Below are 14826 nucleotides of genomic sequence, written 5' to 3'. Positions count from 1 at the left end.
GCATAGGGGGGCGGGGGGGAAATCCTGTGCTCATTATATTAAACGAATTATGAGTAAAGCTGTTTAAGGTTTAAGGGGTTTTTTTAATTATTATTATCATTCAACAACTGAACTAAGAAAATGCTCTTGTGCTTGGATTAAACCAACTTTGAAATTTAATTATTTTTTGTAAGAGGGAAAGGTGAGGGCAGATAAGGAAGTTTTCAGTAAAATAAACCCTCCTTTGCATTTCCAGTCTTTCCTCCTTGTATTGAAACAAAGAATATGCTGCTCACACACACAATGTAATTTGTTTTGAACAATTACAAGAGTGAAGAAGGACAAGCATGAGCTAGACTCACAACTTGTGAGAAGTCATTACCCATCTCTTCACCCAGTATTGAACTGGTCAGAGACTGGTCAGAACACACACACACACACATTACACGTCAATCTCAGTACCCAGTTTAAATTCTCTTTAGTGCCCAGGGAGATTTGAATACATTTACTTTCTCTTTAAGGAAAAGGTCCAAGCTTCCAGTCATGAAATATCCATTAAAATCTCTACAATGTCTCCTGCTAAAGCTGTTCTACAAAGTTATTAATAAATATACCTGAGAAAATGACCATGTGACAGCACTCACACCTGGAATCTGGGATCTACACATTTCAGACCTCCTCTGTCAAATCAGGACAGCTTTTGCAGGGAAGAGTGCACACGCCCTCCCTCAGAACATCCTCCCATAATTTGCTTGCAGTACTTGTTGCAAAAAGAAAATATGAACTTTCAAACATTTGCAGAAAAGAATTTAATTCTCCCTTAAGACTTCGAGATGGAAAGAAAATTCTTTATTTGTCCTGATCATTTTGCCTGATCTCCTTCCCCTCCTCCCTTCCAGTGAAAACTGAGTTCAGCGTTTGACCCCAGTTTTCAAGTTGTCTTGGGACGAGAACTTGGAAGAGAGTAGGTCCATTTCACAGAAATGAATCTTTGAAGGCAAAGAAAGAAGTCAATGTATGAAGTGTAGAAGGAAAGCAGAAGGAAAAATTCCCTTCCCCTTTTCCAGAAATAGGTGGGTTTTGTCTGTTTTAGAATGGAATTTCTGACAAGTTTTACATTTTTAAATGTATACACAACTGGAACCTGCAAGGTTCTGATTTTCCTCTTGCTGTCACTCACCTTCCTCATGTTTTCTTCCAAGTGCAGCTTGGACATCCTAATGCAACCTCCCCACTTCAGTAACACTTACTTAAACTCACACTTAATTTGGGGCATGGGTTTTCAAATCTATGTGTCTAAATGGAAGGATTAAATTCTTTGAACTCTGGCTTAGCAGTACTGAAGAAATTGAAGGAAAGCTTTCCAACAGGTCTTTTACATAAATAGTCAGCTTTACAGTTTCAGTCTACAAGATGACGAATGGATAGAGAAAAAACACTAGATTTGTGGAGGAAAAAACAAAAAACCTTTAAGCTGAAGTTTATACTCTTATACTAGACTTTTGGCAAAGTCAAGATTCAGGAAGAAGATAAAACAGGCCTCATGAAACGTATATAAACTGTACTGGAACATGACAGGAAAGTCACTCGTCTCTATCAATATTTTTCTTTTGCACATATAAATCAAGCTATATCTTTGAAGACACTACAAAGTGATTGCATACACTGACAATCTGCACATGCTTTGGAAATCAAAGGAAGTTATGCTACCAATATCCGTGGTCAGATGCAACTATGCTTGGAAAGCATAATAATTTATGTAACTCACATTTTAAGGAGAACTTTTAACTGAAATTCTGTTTTCTTTCATGGTCAAAAACATTGTAGAGAAGAAAAGCAAGTGAATAAAAAGCCTTCTTGAATTTATCAAAACAAATTCTGGAGAATGGAATATCTCCCTACATTGTATACCTCAAAATGTGGACCAGTTAGGTAAACATCTGTCTTTGAAGAGGTTGAAGAATTTAAAACAGAGTAGTAATGATCCACAACAGTTGTGCAGCATACTAAAAATATTTCCTTTAAATAGTTCAAGATTTTGTAACAGAACATCCACAAAATGGTATGTTCTTTTGTTTAAAGACTTGTTTCTAAATTGTTTCACGAAGTTTAAATAATTCAATAGTGCAACACTGCATACTGAAATCAGTACTATAAATGTTGCTAAATTTGCAATAGTAGAAGAAAGATGCAAAAATACCTCTTTGCTTTCTCCAAAACCCAAAAGGAATGGAAAACTTTAAAAACTCATTTATGAGTTTTCAAAAAGGTTTACTGCCATGACAAGTCCTGCATGTTTTTACCTTGTGGATTCAGGTTCCTATTACCTAACTATAAAATATACTATTTAGAACTAGATCTTTATTTAACATAAATATATATAGCATCCTTGATTTTGATCAAAATAGTCTAATTTACAACAGAAGATGTAACTTTCACTGCCAGACAGTAACAAGAAAGTTAAAACCAAAACAGATTGAAAGGGAGAAAAAGATCTAAAAGCACGACACCTGTTTTGTTTTTGTCTTTGTTGTTGGTTGTTGTTGTTTTGGGGCTTGTTGTTGTTTGTGCCCCCCCCTCCCTTGCTGTGTACAATAATCTGTATGTCTGCTTTTAATTTCTCATTAGAAGTAAGTTTTAAATAAACCTGCTCTAATATCCTTCTCTCAACCTCCTGGAAGTCAGTGCTGCAGTTTTATAATAGCTGTTATAACAACTTTATATTTATATTCTAACCCCAGCTCTTCAGAGTCAGGTGAGTCAGGTGATTTTACACGGATATGAAGAGTCATCTAAGAAAATTGTAATTTCTAGTTCTAGAACTTGTACAGGAAAAAAAAATTGCAAACACCGGTCATTTATGTCCTAACAACTGAAAACTCAAAATTATGTTATCACACACTGTGTTACTCTCAGATGATTTTGAAGATCCCTCTTCGTAGTTACAAGCTCCTGGACAATGGCCAAAAGGCACAAGGCCTTCAGCCTACTTCCCAAGTGGATCCCCCAAACAACAGGGGACTGTTTGCAACACACAAAATTTCTGTACAGGAGATAAATACTTATGACTAGACAGACAGCACAGAAATCAATCCTATCATTTTTCAAGCTGTCTATACAAAGGTGCAGGAAAATATAAGGCCTTGTAGCAAGTTAAACAGTGGTGTCCTCATAGAAGTAATCTTCCTGAGAAATTCCTGTATCTGAATGCTTTGAAAATTAAGTGCATTCATCTTGCCTACTTACTTGAACTCTTGAAAGAATTACTTTATGCACCAGCTTCCCACCCACAGAGCAGATGTTTCTACCCTTTGTTAGGGATTTGAAGTCCAACACGATTTGTATTTGACTCAAATGTGGTCATTGCATATTTTAAAAATTACTTCATTGAACAATAACTGCATTAAGCAAAAAGAAAGTGACAGTAAAACATGTTTCAAGTCCCTAAATGTTAAATAAAGCTGGTTTGGGCTGCAGTCTTCAGTGTGCATTACAGAGGTGTTTACATATTGTTGAAAAATTACCACAGAAACTGAGTCATAAACCACATTTACACAATGGTAATCAGTATCAAAGAGAGGCCTTTATAGAAATTCCAGGGGGTCCCATGCAAATTGAGAAGTAAGAACAGTTATATCCAAATATCATTTACGTGCATTCTTGGCTCTGAGGCTGATGTTGCAAGTGAAAATGGCACTCGCTGACAGCCACAGAGTACACGTTAACATGAGACTTGCTGGGTCTCAGAGTCCTGAACTGTCACAGCAAAAGGATCACATTAAATTAAAAAAAAGCTAACTTGCAAAAGGCAGCCCACTGAAAGTAGTAATTCCTCCATTGTAATAGACCTATATATATTTATTATCACAGAGGGTCTTAACAGCTGTGGTTAAAGTTAAAATTATGCAACAAAAGGGAAAGCTTTGCAGAGCACAGCTAAGTTGATTATTTTAATTCATATCTGGAACTGCAAACACACATCCTGAAAAATCCTCCATCTGGCGTAAGAGGTGACAGCCTGCTCAGCAATACAGATAACACTGAACACATCATCTTTATGCTTTCATTGAATACATAATCCCAACAAAGTCAGAGTGGTGACATTCAAAGACCTTAAAGGAATCTGGCCAAAGAAATCACAATTTGATTCAGACCCATGTCTGTCAGCTCTGTTATACTGGAAATACATAATTCTTGACCAATAATGAAAAGACTAAAGATCCGCTAGAAAAAGGCCTGAACACAGTTCAGTCTCAGTGGGCAAATGAATGAGCAATGATTCTTACTGCTTCCCAAATACATGGGAGTCAGTTATCTTTCTGCAAGGTTTTCATTTCCTCACCTATTATTATATCAAAGTAATCACACACTGATGTTTACGTGCACAACAGTGAATTAGCGGCAATACCTGAATATGCTTCATAGGCAAACATTAAGTAACACTATGAAGAGTCCATCAGTTTTTCAACAGCATAAACCCAACAAAATTTCACAATTACTACCACACTCTATGGAAAATATTACATGAGGTCTAATATAGATAGTTTTGTAGTCATCATCAGTCAGGCTGATGACCATACCTATAGTCTTAATTTTTGCCCTTAGGAAATAATGCCTGTACCTGCTTAAAATAGGTAACGCAGATAGCCTACACGATTTCACAGACAAGTGAGAAGCTTAAATGCAATCAAGGTCTGAACTGAAAACCGCTATTGTGTATAGAAATAAAAAGAACAGAAAACACCACGTCTGAGATGGAAAGAAACCTAAGTGTTCTTGCTTCAGTTTTCTAAGTAGGGACTGGGGAATCTCCATCCCGGAACACTAAAACACTTGATGTAAGAAATTACAAATCCAAGAGAATACATTTTTAATACAATAAATTCTTTCTATATGGATTCCCTCTATAGAAAGAGACGATACCCCATCACTGGGAAACAGGCAGCATAGCATCTTCATTTGAAAAAGAAAAAGATGTGAGATCCCTGCAAATTAAACTAAGATTATATTACCTTGTTCACAGTAGTATAAAAATCTTTTAAACCAACATAAAATACAATTAAACACACAAAAATGGAACTTGATAACATTACCATTTATGAAAGGCAGGTAGTACCAGATTAGCCTATTCTTTCAGAGAATAGTTAATTTTCTGGGTAAATGAAACAGAGTAGATCTTATCTATTTAGATTTTAATAAAGCATTTGGTGACATGCCACGAGGGGAAGTTGTTAAAATAGAGACTGATACAGAAATATTATGTAGGGGGAAAATAGCTAAAGCAGATACTATGAAAACCTTACTCCAAGCTGCAAAAAGGTCTAGCAGATTTCCGTCAGACTTAATCTTGACACCAACATCTTTTATAACAACTTTGCACAAAAAATAGGGACAAGAGGACAAAATCTGCTGAAAAGAGCATGGCCTGATTCTCACCAATAGCGATGTGATTAAAGAACAATTCAGGAAAAACTAGAGTGTTCAGAAACAGGTTGAAATGCAGTAACATGTATGTAAAGTGATAAACCCTCAGAACCTAAAACTAGCAGCTTATTGTTTGGAATCAACACAGGAAAACAGTGGGGTGTAATCCAATGATCGATTCAGAGATGACAGTGAGCCACCATGGATCAAGCAGCCTGGAAGAGGCAAATGTGATTTAACAGTGTGTCTAATGAAACATCTTGACACACATATTTGTCATCTGCAAAGCTGTGTATACTTCTGGTTGTTCACATGCGAGAAATAAATAGTCAAACAGGAGAATGATGCTACACAAAGCAGAAGAACTGGAAAGCTTACCTTGCAAAAGGAGGCTAAAGAGAGTTTGGCTTGTTTAGCTCTGCAGAAAAGAAACTGAGAAGCAATATGATTAGTCCCTCAATATATTTTTAGGCAGCAAGTTGGAGGGGGAGGAATAGTCTTCAAGACAAGGAAAAGGACATGTGAGGCAGAGTCCAAGCTTATTCTACTTAGTCCGTCACAGGCAAAGAAAACCCCCTCATCTATCGTGTTTAACATAAACTAAACCTATTTTGGAAATCACCACAAGAGAGTGGAGGAGCACTTGGCCCTGTTTCAGGCCACTGAGTTGAACTCTAGACAAAGTCTTGAGCATATCTTCAGCTGGTTTTGACTATTGTCAACACCTTCTCGGGAGAATCTTACGCCACTGTGGATCAGCCCCGATGTTTCTGCAGAAACTGCCAAATGGTGGAAGCAGCCTCAGTGGAGACTGCTGGACAAGTGGCTGTTCTGAGGCTAGAAATAATGCACCTAGATAATTTAAATTTGCCTAAGAAGAACAGAGTATTCAAACATCACACAAGGAGCACTTCTTCAAGTCCTGCAGAAGCTCTGCTTTCACAGCAGTCTGAGCTGCAGACAACAGAAAGTCAAAGAGAGTTTTTTTTAAAGTTTTAAACAGCAGAAATAAAACAAGAGTTAGGGACTGTTTGAGAATCAAAATTTGCCATCTAATACAGTTCTTGGAGGACATTAAGCTAGAAATATGAATAAAAGAAACTGAATTATCTGAGAATTAAGAGTGAAATAAACTGGCAAAGCTTATTAGTGAGGTAATGGTAAATAGTTAAAATTTGGCTAAACTAAAGACGTGATGAAGGTGGCTCAGGGGGAGTGTGAACCATTATGCAAAATTAGGCACAGAATTTCAAAACCAATAAGTCTGAGTGACAAATTGGTTAACTTAATTGCGAGTAAAAATGAAGCCCTAAAAACTACCAGGAGCATAAAACTACAGCATTGTTACTTGTAAAAAGAAAAATCAAAGGAATGTAACTATGGTACTTGAAGTGCATAAATGAATAATGAAGCACAAATAGCTAGGAGTATTAACAACAAGGGTTTTTAAAAAATACATTGGAGGTTTGAAAAATGTTAGAGAACAAGTAGTTCCATAAATAAGGTGACAGAGTAAAGAAATATTTGCTACTAGAAAAAAAGAATGAACAGAATAATTAATTCCTCGTTTGTGTTTGAATTTAATGAGCAGAATATTATTAAATATAAGACTTCAGAGAGCATACTGTGGTTGTGAGAAATTCTGAAGGCCAAGATTAATCTAATATTTGTGTTTAATGTTAATGAGCACCGGAGATTTCGCATGAAATAAATGTTGAATCTTGAGCTTGCTGTGCATTTTTAATAATTTTTAAAAGGTGAAACTTCTTTTAGGAGGAAAATCTCCATCATGGCTTGCAACAGAAACATGAATCCAGCCAGGAGCTCCCGTTAGAGCCACAGTCACTTGCTCTTACTACGAACATTCATTCAGAAAGGATCATATTAGAACCAGTAGTAAATCACTATCTGTTGACCACATTAAGCTCAGCAAAGCTTGTGAGAGTCTTTAGTAAGATCTCTAGACATTCCCTTTGACTAAGAATGTTTCTCTGCATCATTCTCAATCAGTAACAGGCAGGAAAAAAAATACAAGGACTGTATCTGCCCCCAAACTACAATTATTTCAGTTTTCCGTGGGAGAGCTAAGGGCAAAGACACAAAACCAAAACAAAAAGTACACCACCAAAAATTAATAATAATAATAAACCACTCATAAACAAAGCTCTTCTGCTGTCCAAAATGCAGCTTCTTCCTGCTGTTCAGCTTCTTTCAGAGCCTCCTAGGTGCAAGGCAGTGGCTGCCTGCTCTGACCAGCAGCTCCAGGGGACCTGCCCGTGGGCAGCGCTGCGGCAGGACAGTGTCCACCAGGGATGGGGTGGGATGGGATCCCATGAGGGGGAAAGGAAAACAGCATGTGTGCTCATTCACATGGAGGTCACTGTCAAGCACATGGAAATGGTGGCAGAATTAAACTTGCAAGGGCTGTTGTCTCCTAAATTTTCAGAAAAAGTGTTTTTACCATCCAAGGGCTTGGTGGTTTGAGGGTTTTGTTTTTCTTCCCTTTGCTTGCCCATGTTTAACAGTAAGAAATGCATGGGTGGAAGGGATACAGTGCAGCACCAGGGAGCTACCTGGAAGACAAGAGAATGAAAATGTGTCTCATCACAGGGAGACACTACTAGGTCCAGGGGGAAAACTCATTCAAATAATTGAAAAGTGCACAAGGATTGAACAAGGGCACAGCTATTTTCAGATAAAACTTTTTTATTTCTTGCTAATCAGAGCAAAGACTCAAGGAGGTAGATTATGGTGAGTAACTCTTAGCTAAGGAGAATCAAATGGAAGTAATGCATTTAAAGAAGTAATGAATTGTTATATGAGTTATAACAAGATTTAGGTTCATTCTTTTGGACTTGCTAATTTAGCTTTTGGAGAGACAGATGAAGATTAAGTTTCCCTTGCTGATTTTATTTTCTCTCTTTTTCCTGAGGGTGTATACAGCAATTGGTTTCTGGTTTGGTTTGGTTTGATTTTTGGTTTTGTTTTGGTTTTTTTTCCCTAACATAGTTAATGGAATAAACTAACAAACTCTAAAAACTGTAGTGAGAGAAGAGGGAGGAAAACCAAAACCAACCAATCAACCAAACAACGAAACGACCAAAAAAACCCCCAAAACTAAACCCTAAAAAAGGAAGGGTGTGGGGTGAATAGTGTTTACAGTTGTTCCTCAGATGGAAGACCCTTAGCTTGTTTCTCTTCCTACACAATACTGGGGCTCATGGTAGAAAAAAAAAGGCTGTCATCTGAGCCATTAGCAGCCAGAACAAACATAAAAAAGGGGGGAAATGGGGATACTGAGCCATAAACATTCATGTTTTAAGACAGTGATTCAAGCAGCTCAGCATTAGTAATCAGGGTGTGAGTGATTCTCCACATGCCAAGGTGTAGAAAAAGCACAGGATAGTTCAGAAATTTACTTGGATATGTTCGTTAGTGCTTTCAGACTGATCGCAATAACCTTGTAGCATATCTGGGAGCATGTCGTCAAATCCCATGACAAAATTAGTCTAGTGACTAAATCACTTGGTCGTCTTCTCCTTGTTAGCTCAGCCAGCATGTTAATGCACCGCAGAACAAACACAACATACTACGCTGGTTGCCTCCTCCTCCTCCGGCTTTTATTATAGTTCAGCTATCTGCCCTAACGCAGAATGGATAAACAGTTTTCTTGCCAAATAGTAGTGGATTAGCCACAGCAGTGGTGACGACAGCACAGTGTGCGGAAGGATAAGAGTTACAATAGATATTCCCAAAGCAGTAACGTGAGCTGGGATAAGGCAGGAATGAAATGTCATCATTTAGATGAACATTTACACACTATGGAAATGATGACTAGTTTTTGGATTGAGCAGAAGGGCAAATTCAACGTCACAGCAACTTCCAACAAAGTTAATCAGACACAGGTCATATATGCTGCACTTTAACCCCCTAATCCAGTTCCCCAGCTTGATTGCACACCATACCAAAATGTATTCCATATTGTAAAAGAAAATATTCTAATAGTCATCTTATATTACCTGTGATTGAAAATATATTGCCTTTAATTTTCTTTCAATCTGGGCCCAATCCTGGGAACTACTACTAAACATCTGCATTTCATACCTGCCTGAAAGCCCTGCCAATCCTCAGAGCTCCTCAGGATAGGAAAATGAATTGAATATATAGCTGAGAATAAATAAAAATTTCAAGATTTCAAGGTGCCTGGCATAGTTGAAATGAAATCCACAATTTGCTACACATAAAAAGGAAAAGCATTATGACATTATATCCGGGTTCTTGATGATTTTTAAATTACTGCAGCATTTAGCAAATTGAACAGAATGTTTTATGACGTGTTCAGTTCTGCTACTTCTTTATATACACATAAATGTAGTAAAATTCTCTACCGCTTTCTGAGCTGGAGCATGTTCTTTCCATTTTATACACAATAAGAATCACTGAGACACAAATGTTCCCAAGAGCAGCACCTAAATAAGATCCTAAAGTTTCAAGACGGTTTCCAGTCCTAACACAAATTTTCTATGCGTCCAGATGGTGCATCTGGTTTCCTATCTGAAGACATGGAAAATGGGCACATTGTATGGAAAACAAAACTCTGAATTGCAAGGAGCTCTGGTGTTGCTGGGATGGCAATGGGAAACAGGCCTGAGAACCTTGTCTGAGGTGTCAGACAGACTTCTGGCAGACATGAGACCAACAGGAAGTCTACAAGCATCAGCCTTGTACCTGATCAGAAGAGATCACCATCTCTTCCCCTGAAATGTTCATTGATTGGTATAATCCCAATTATTTCAACATACTTTGGTGACTCTTGTGTTACGTTACACTATTGCTGAATTAATTGATGCAAGGAACACTTTGGTTAATAACACTTCTCATAAGTTTGGGAAGTTCTGTTAGGAACAAATTCTTAAAATGTTTTTCTGGGCCCATTGTTTACATTCTTTTTGCTCCATGAATTTTTACCTGTTTCATTACTGGGTGTCCTTCAGCTCTTTTCAGCAAACCACTTATCCTCTCAGTCATTTATGGTGCTTATCCCTCCTCTCTTAGTCTCCAGCAAGTCTGGAGCACTCTCTGGTTCATTGTCTGGGTTATATTTCATTACGGCTGCCACTTTATCTGCAGCTACCATCATTAAAAAGGCTGCTGCATTATCACTAGAAAGGGAGTAACATTTCAACAGCTTCGTGTGGCAAATGCACAGGGGGAGGATTTCTGCCACCTCTTGCCAAGTTCCCATTGCTTCACCTTCCCCATTGGTTCTCCTGCTTTGTAGTCCAGAATCTCAATTTATCTCAGGTTCCCTCCGTTTTGCTCTCATTAGGAAGGTATTCAGGCAGCATTCTTTTCCCCTCATTCTGGAGAATTTGTTCCAGGTCACTGCTGAGCTGCAGACAGTGTCCTTGAACATGTAACCTGTAATGAAATGAATGATCGCACTATCGGCTGCCAAACTTTTCGTGCAGGACTCCCCATTCCCATCCCAATGGCTCTCCACTTATCTAGATGAATGTAGAATAACAGGGGAAAGAGAAAAGTGTAAAAGAAAAATTAGAACTGTTCGTCATCTCCTAGCGTATGTTTAGTAATGCATCTTGGGCAAGCCTCCACTCAACAAAAGTGTTTGGGCTTTGAAAACTACAGAATTGCTGTGCTATACACTCAGCTGTTGTCAGTTCGATGTTTTCATGTAGATATCAACCACATAAAGATGCCTTAGGTTCTTAGATGTTAATTCAGTGGTAACTACTACAGGGAACAAACAAACAAACAAACAGAAAAAACCCACAAACAACAAAACAAAACCAACAAAAAACAAACTAACAAAACAAAAACAAAACCCACCAAAAGCCTAGAAGCACTAGATCTACCAAAACTGACTATTATCTCTCAGAGGTGTCACAGCCTAACAGAAGAGGGATTTGTTTTATAACAAGCACCTGTTTCTAACTGTCCCCATGCAGACCCATGCTGCCGTCCTCTTCTAAGCCCAAATCAAGCTGCTGTGATCTTAAAAGAAGTGTTTTCACTCACACAGTACTTATTATGAATTAACGAGGGTGTAGTTTGAAAAATAAAATCTTTCACCTCTACAGTGCATCCCACTTGAGCATTCTGGGTTGCACCCTTCACAGCCCTGCTTGATGAGACAATCTACAGAAAATCACCACAAGACACTGGATAACTGAAACTCTCCAGCTAAAGATTAACTGCTGCTGCACAAACACAAGCAGCTAATTTAGTAAGAGGGGTTCTTATTAGGCTCCATATGCTGTACATGTGAAAGGAAAATCTACCCTAGAAGGCAATTCCGAGCAAGAGACTAGTGCTGGAGGAGAGAGGCCTCAGGCTGGTGCCTATACTGAGATGCAAGGCGCCCAGAATTTTCTCCCTTTTGTAGTTTAGCTTAGGTCAACACCATGCCTCCTCATTCATTTCCTCAGTCTCTAAGGTTCCTCTGAACCCCTCCCTGAGACGTTACAAACTTGTCCTAAGATGTTCAGAAGTTGTGCAAGGGAGCTGAATCATGAATATGCAACCTATTGACCAACATAGCCGAACATTTCTCTTTCAGCAGTTTTGTAACCATGGCTGAAGCTTTTGTTCGAACTGACCTCTTCCTGCAGGACACACATTCTATGAAGACTCCAGGGCTCCATGCCAGCAGTAAAGCAACCTCCTTTGCAAATCTGCTTACCTGCTTCAACTGACCGCTGAAAACAGCCCAAACAAGAAAGTGTTATTTCACAATTAGCTGTGCTCAATTTTGCTTTTTAAAAATCACTACCTTTCAGAGATCTAAACTTTCACATTTTCATGGGTCCCCAAAAGAAAGCAGGATCAAGCATGCTGCAGCTGTTTCTCTGCAGCGTTTTTCTCCCTCTAAAATTGTTCTCAATTTAATTTTGATGAGGTTTGAAAGGAGTAGGCTTGTGAGCTGAAAATGTTTTAAATTTGACAGCTCTGTCGGTGTGGGGGAGGGAGAAAGATCAGTGATATCTTTAAGTTATGCAATAAAAAGTTAGTTGTCTTCTTTGAATGCAGATTTCTGTTGAAGTTTTAAATAGTCCTATTCACTAAGGAAAGGAGTGAAAAGGTGGTTAACATAAGTAGGCTGAAGAAGCCTTCTGCTATTCCTGTAAATAAACCTGACCTTCTGCAGTAGTAGCAGAGGCTGCTGACCTTGTTTTTCTCCCTTGCACCAGCAACTGCATAACCTTACACGAGTATCGCATTACCAGCCAAACAGCCAGCTTTCACACAGGGCTGTACAGTTGTACACAGCTCCAGCATTCACTAAAAGGAAACTTGCTTGCTCTCAGAAAGAGTCAGAGGGCTCCAGCTTATGCTGAGCTTTGCGCTGACTAAAACTTTCCCAAGGGATGGACAACAGATTCTTGGGATTTAAAAGGAAAAAAGCATCAATGGTTTTATAACAAATTCCAGAAATCACAGGCTGTGTAGAATCTGAAACTGTAACTGCAGAAGCCTTGCTGTGGGAAGAAATGCTTTTACCTTATTTCCTGTAGTCCTATGCAACTATTCAGAGTTGTGAGAAGGGGAGAGTGTGCTTGTAACACTTTAAAGAAAGCCATCCGCTGAAAAGCCTAAGAAGATGACAAGTTTAAATTACTTCTCTTTAACCTTCTCCCATCATCCAGTAAATGACCTTCCACTTACAGTAAAGCAATTCCTTCAAGTAGTTTTTCTTCCCCTTCCCAAAGGTTTAGAATATAGAGCTAGTATTCTGGAAAGCAATGGAACTCTTACTCACATGGATTTGCATCCACCCATCAATGCAATATCAACTCTTGGATCCATCACGTGAATGAGCTTTACCCACACCATGCTTCAGCGAGGCAGGTATGTTTGTCATGTTGTACAGATGGGGTTCAAGATAGCTGAGATTTTATGATTTATCAAAATCTCAGGTGAAGTTCGTGGCTGGGGTACTGCACCTCTCTTTCAAGCCCAAGCATTCTCTCTTTTGCTACTAATATATATATATGTGTATATGTATATAAGGACCTCAACTTTCTTTCTGTTCTTCTACTCCTCCACAGTCCACTGAGATTAACTCTTATTCCTCCCTGCTAAAAGAATCCAAACAGGTAGTAACGACAGCTTCTCCTATTGCAGCAGGTACACTGCAGATCCAGGGAGGTGTCTGGCCACTTTTCCCATCCTCACTTTTGCAAACCTCCTCTGCCTTTCTAAGATGATGAAGAAAGCAGCTCTGGAACAGCTATAGAAGCCTCAGGTTCTAAAAGCAGCTTCCAATTTCCAGGCTCCCATAGAAGCAGTAAAGAGACCCTTGCAGGACCACTGCAGTCAAATAAGTGAGCTACACTGGGACCAGGGCTTCTCACAGTTAGGATCTCAAAGGAGCCAGCCAGAGCCTGCACCAGAGAGTAGCCTAGCCCATAGATCAAAGAGGACAACACTCCAAGCAGACCCACAGCTGCAGCCCAAACCTTCTGCCTCAGAAACTCATGAGTATGTCCAACCATCTCTCACTGTGGTGAGCACCTTGGACCTCCGCAGTGGTCAGCACTATGAAAGTAACAGGGATATTAACTGACAGACTTGTGGGAGGATAACATTTTACCCTACAACATTTACTGAAGATCTGGTTAAAAAAAAGGAAAGGAGACATTTGGAGGAGAACAAAATATTCTTTTTCATAACAAAGAGCGATATATTTTTAGACTTCAAAAAAATGTATTACTTCTACATGTCACTCTTTCAGAATTTTTCTATAATAGATACCTATTTCAAATGAAGTAATTTCATTTCAAAAGTTTTGATATTGTGCAGTTACTTTTCTTATATATTTTTTTTCTTCCTTACCTTCTTTTTTTTTTTTTTTGGACCTTTATCTTGTAAGCAAATAATATGCTGCATTAACCACATTATAGCAAGTGTTGAAATGTACACATTTATTTGTGTTTATTTGTTAAAACACTGTTCCTGAACCCTACAGCTATAACCTTTCTTTTTGCTTACTAATCAACACCTTTGATACTTTCTATTTTCTGCATTATTATTCCCCCACTTTTCAAAATCTGACAAATAACAGTAAAGCCCTGAAGAACCTCCAGATGCACCAGAATTCCAATACTAGAAAAATGTGTGATTATTTACAAGTCATCAATTTATAGCACCTTATTTTGTGAATAAATTGAGCACAGAACTCAAAGCCACACAACGTAACTTCCAAATTGGGCCTTCTTGAGCAGGGGTTGGACAAGTTGACCTTCGGAGGTCCTTTGATATTACAATTTCAGTAATTCCCATTTCATCTGAGTAAGCAAACAATTGCTGCATTTTTTTTTTTTCAGCTTTTCTCAGTATTTTTATTTTCTTATTAGAAAAACATTTGGGGAGGGAGAATTTTTCCTTTTAAGTTTCCAGCTT

The 14826-nt window shown here is 38.4% G+C and overlaps 1 protein-coding gene across 2 annotated transcripts in view; it reads right to left on the bottom strand.

Annotated features, from left to right (window-relative positions):
* Positions 1-14826, bottom strand: part of PDE10A (phosphodiesterase 10A) — a 385360-nt gene that overhangs the window by 275822 nt on the left and 94712 nt on the right. The window lies entirely within an intron of this gene.

Source organism: Patagioenas fasciata, chromosome 3 (assembly GCF_037038585.1).
Source record: "Patagioenas fasciata isolate bPatFas1 chromosome 3, bPatFas1.hap1, whole genome shotgun sequence".
Lineage (NCBI taxonomy): Eukaryota > Metazoa > Chordata > Aves > Columbiformes > Columbidae > Patagioenas > Patagioenas fasciata.
Note: the sequence above shows the minus strand (reverse complement) of the source record. Positions and strands in the feature narration are given on the sequence as shown.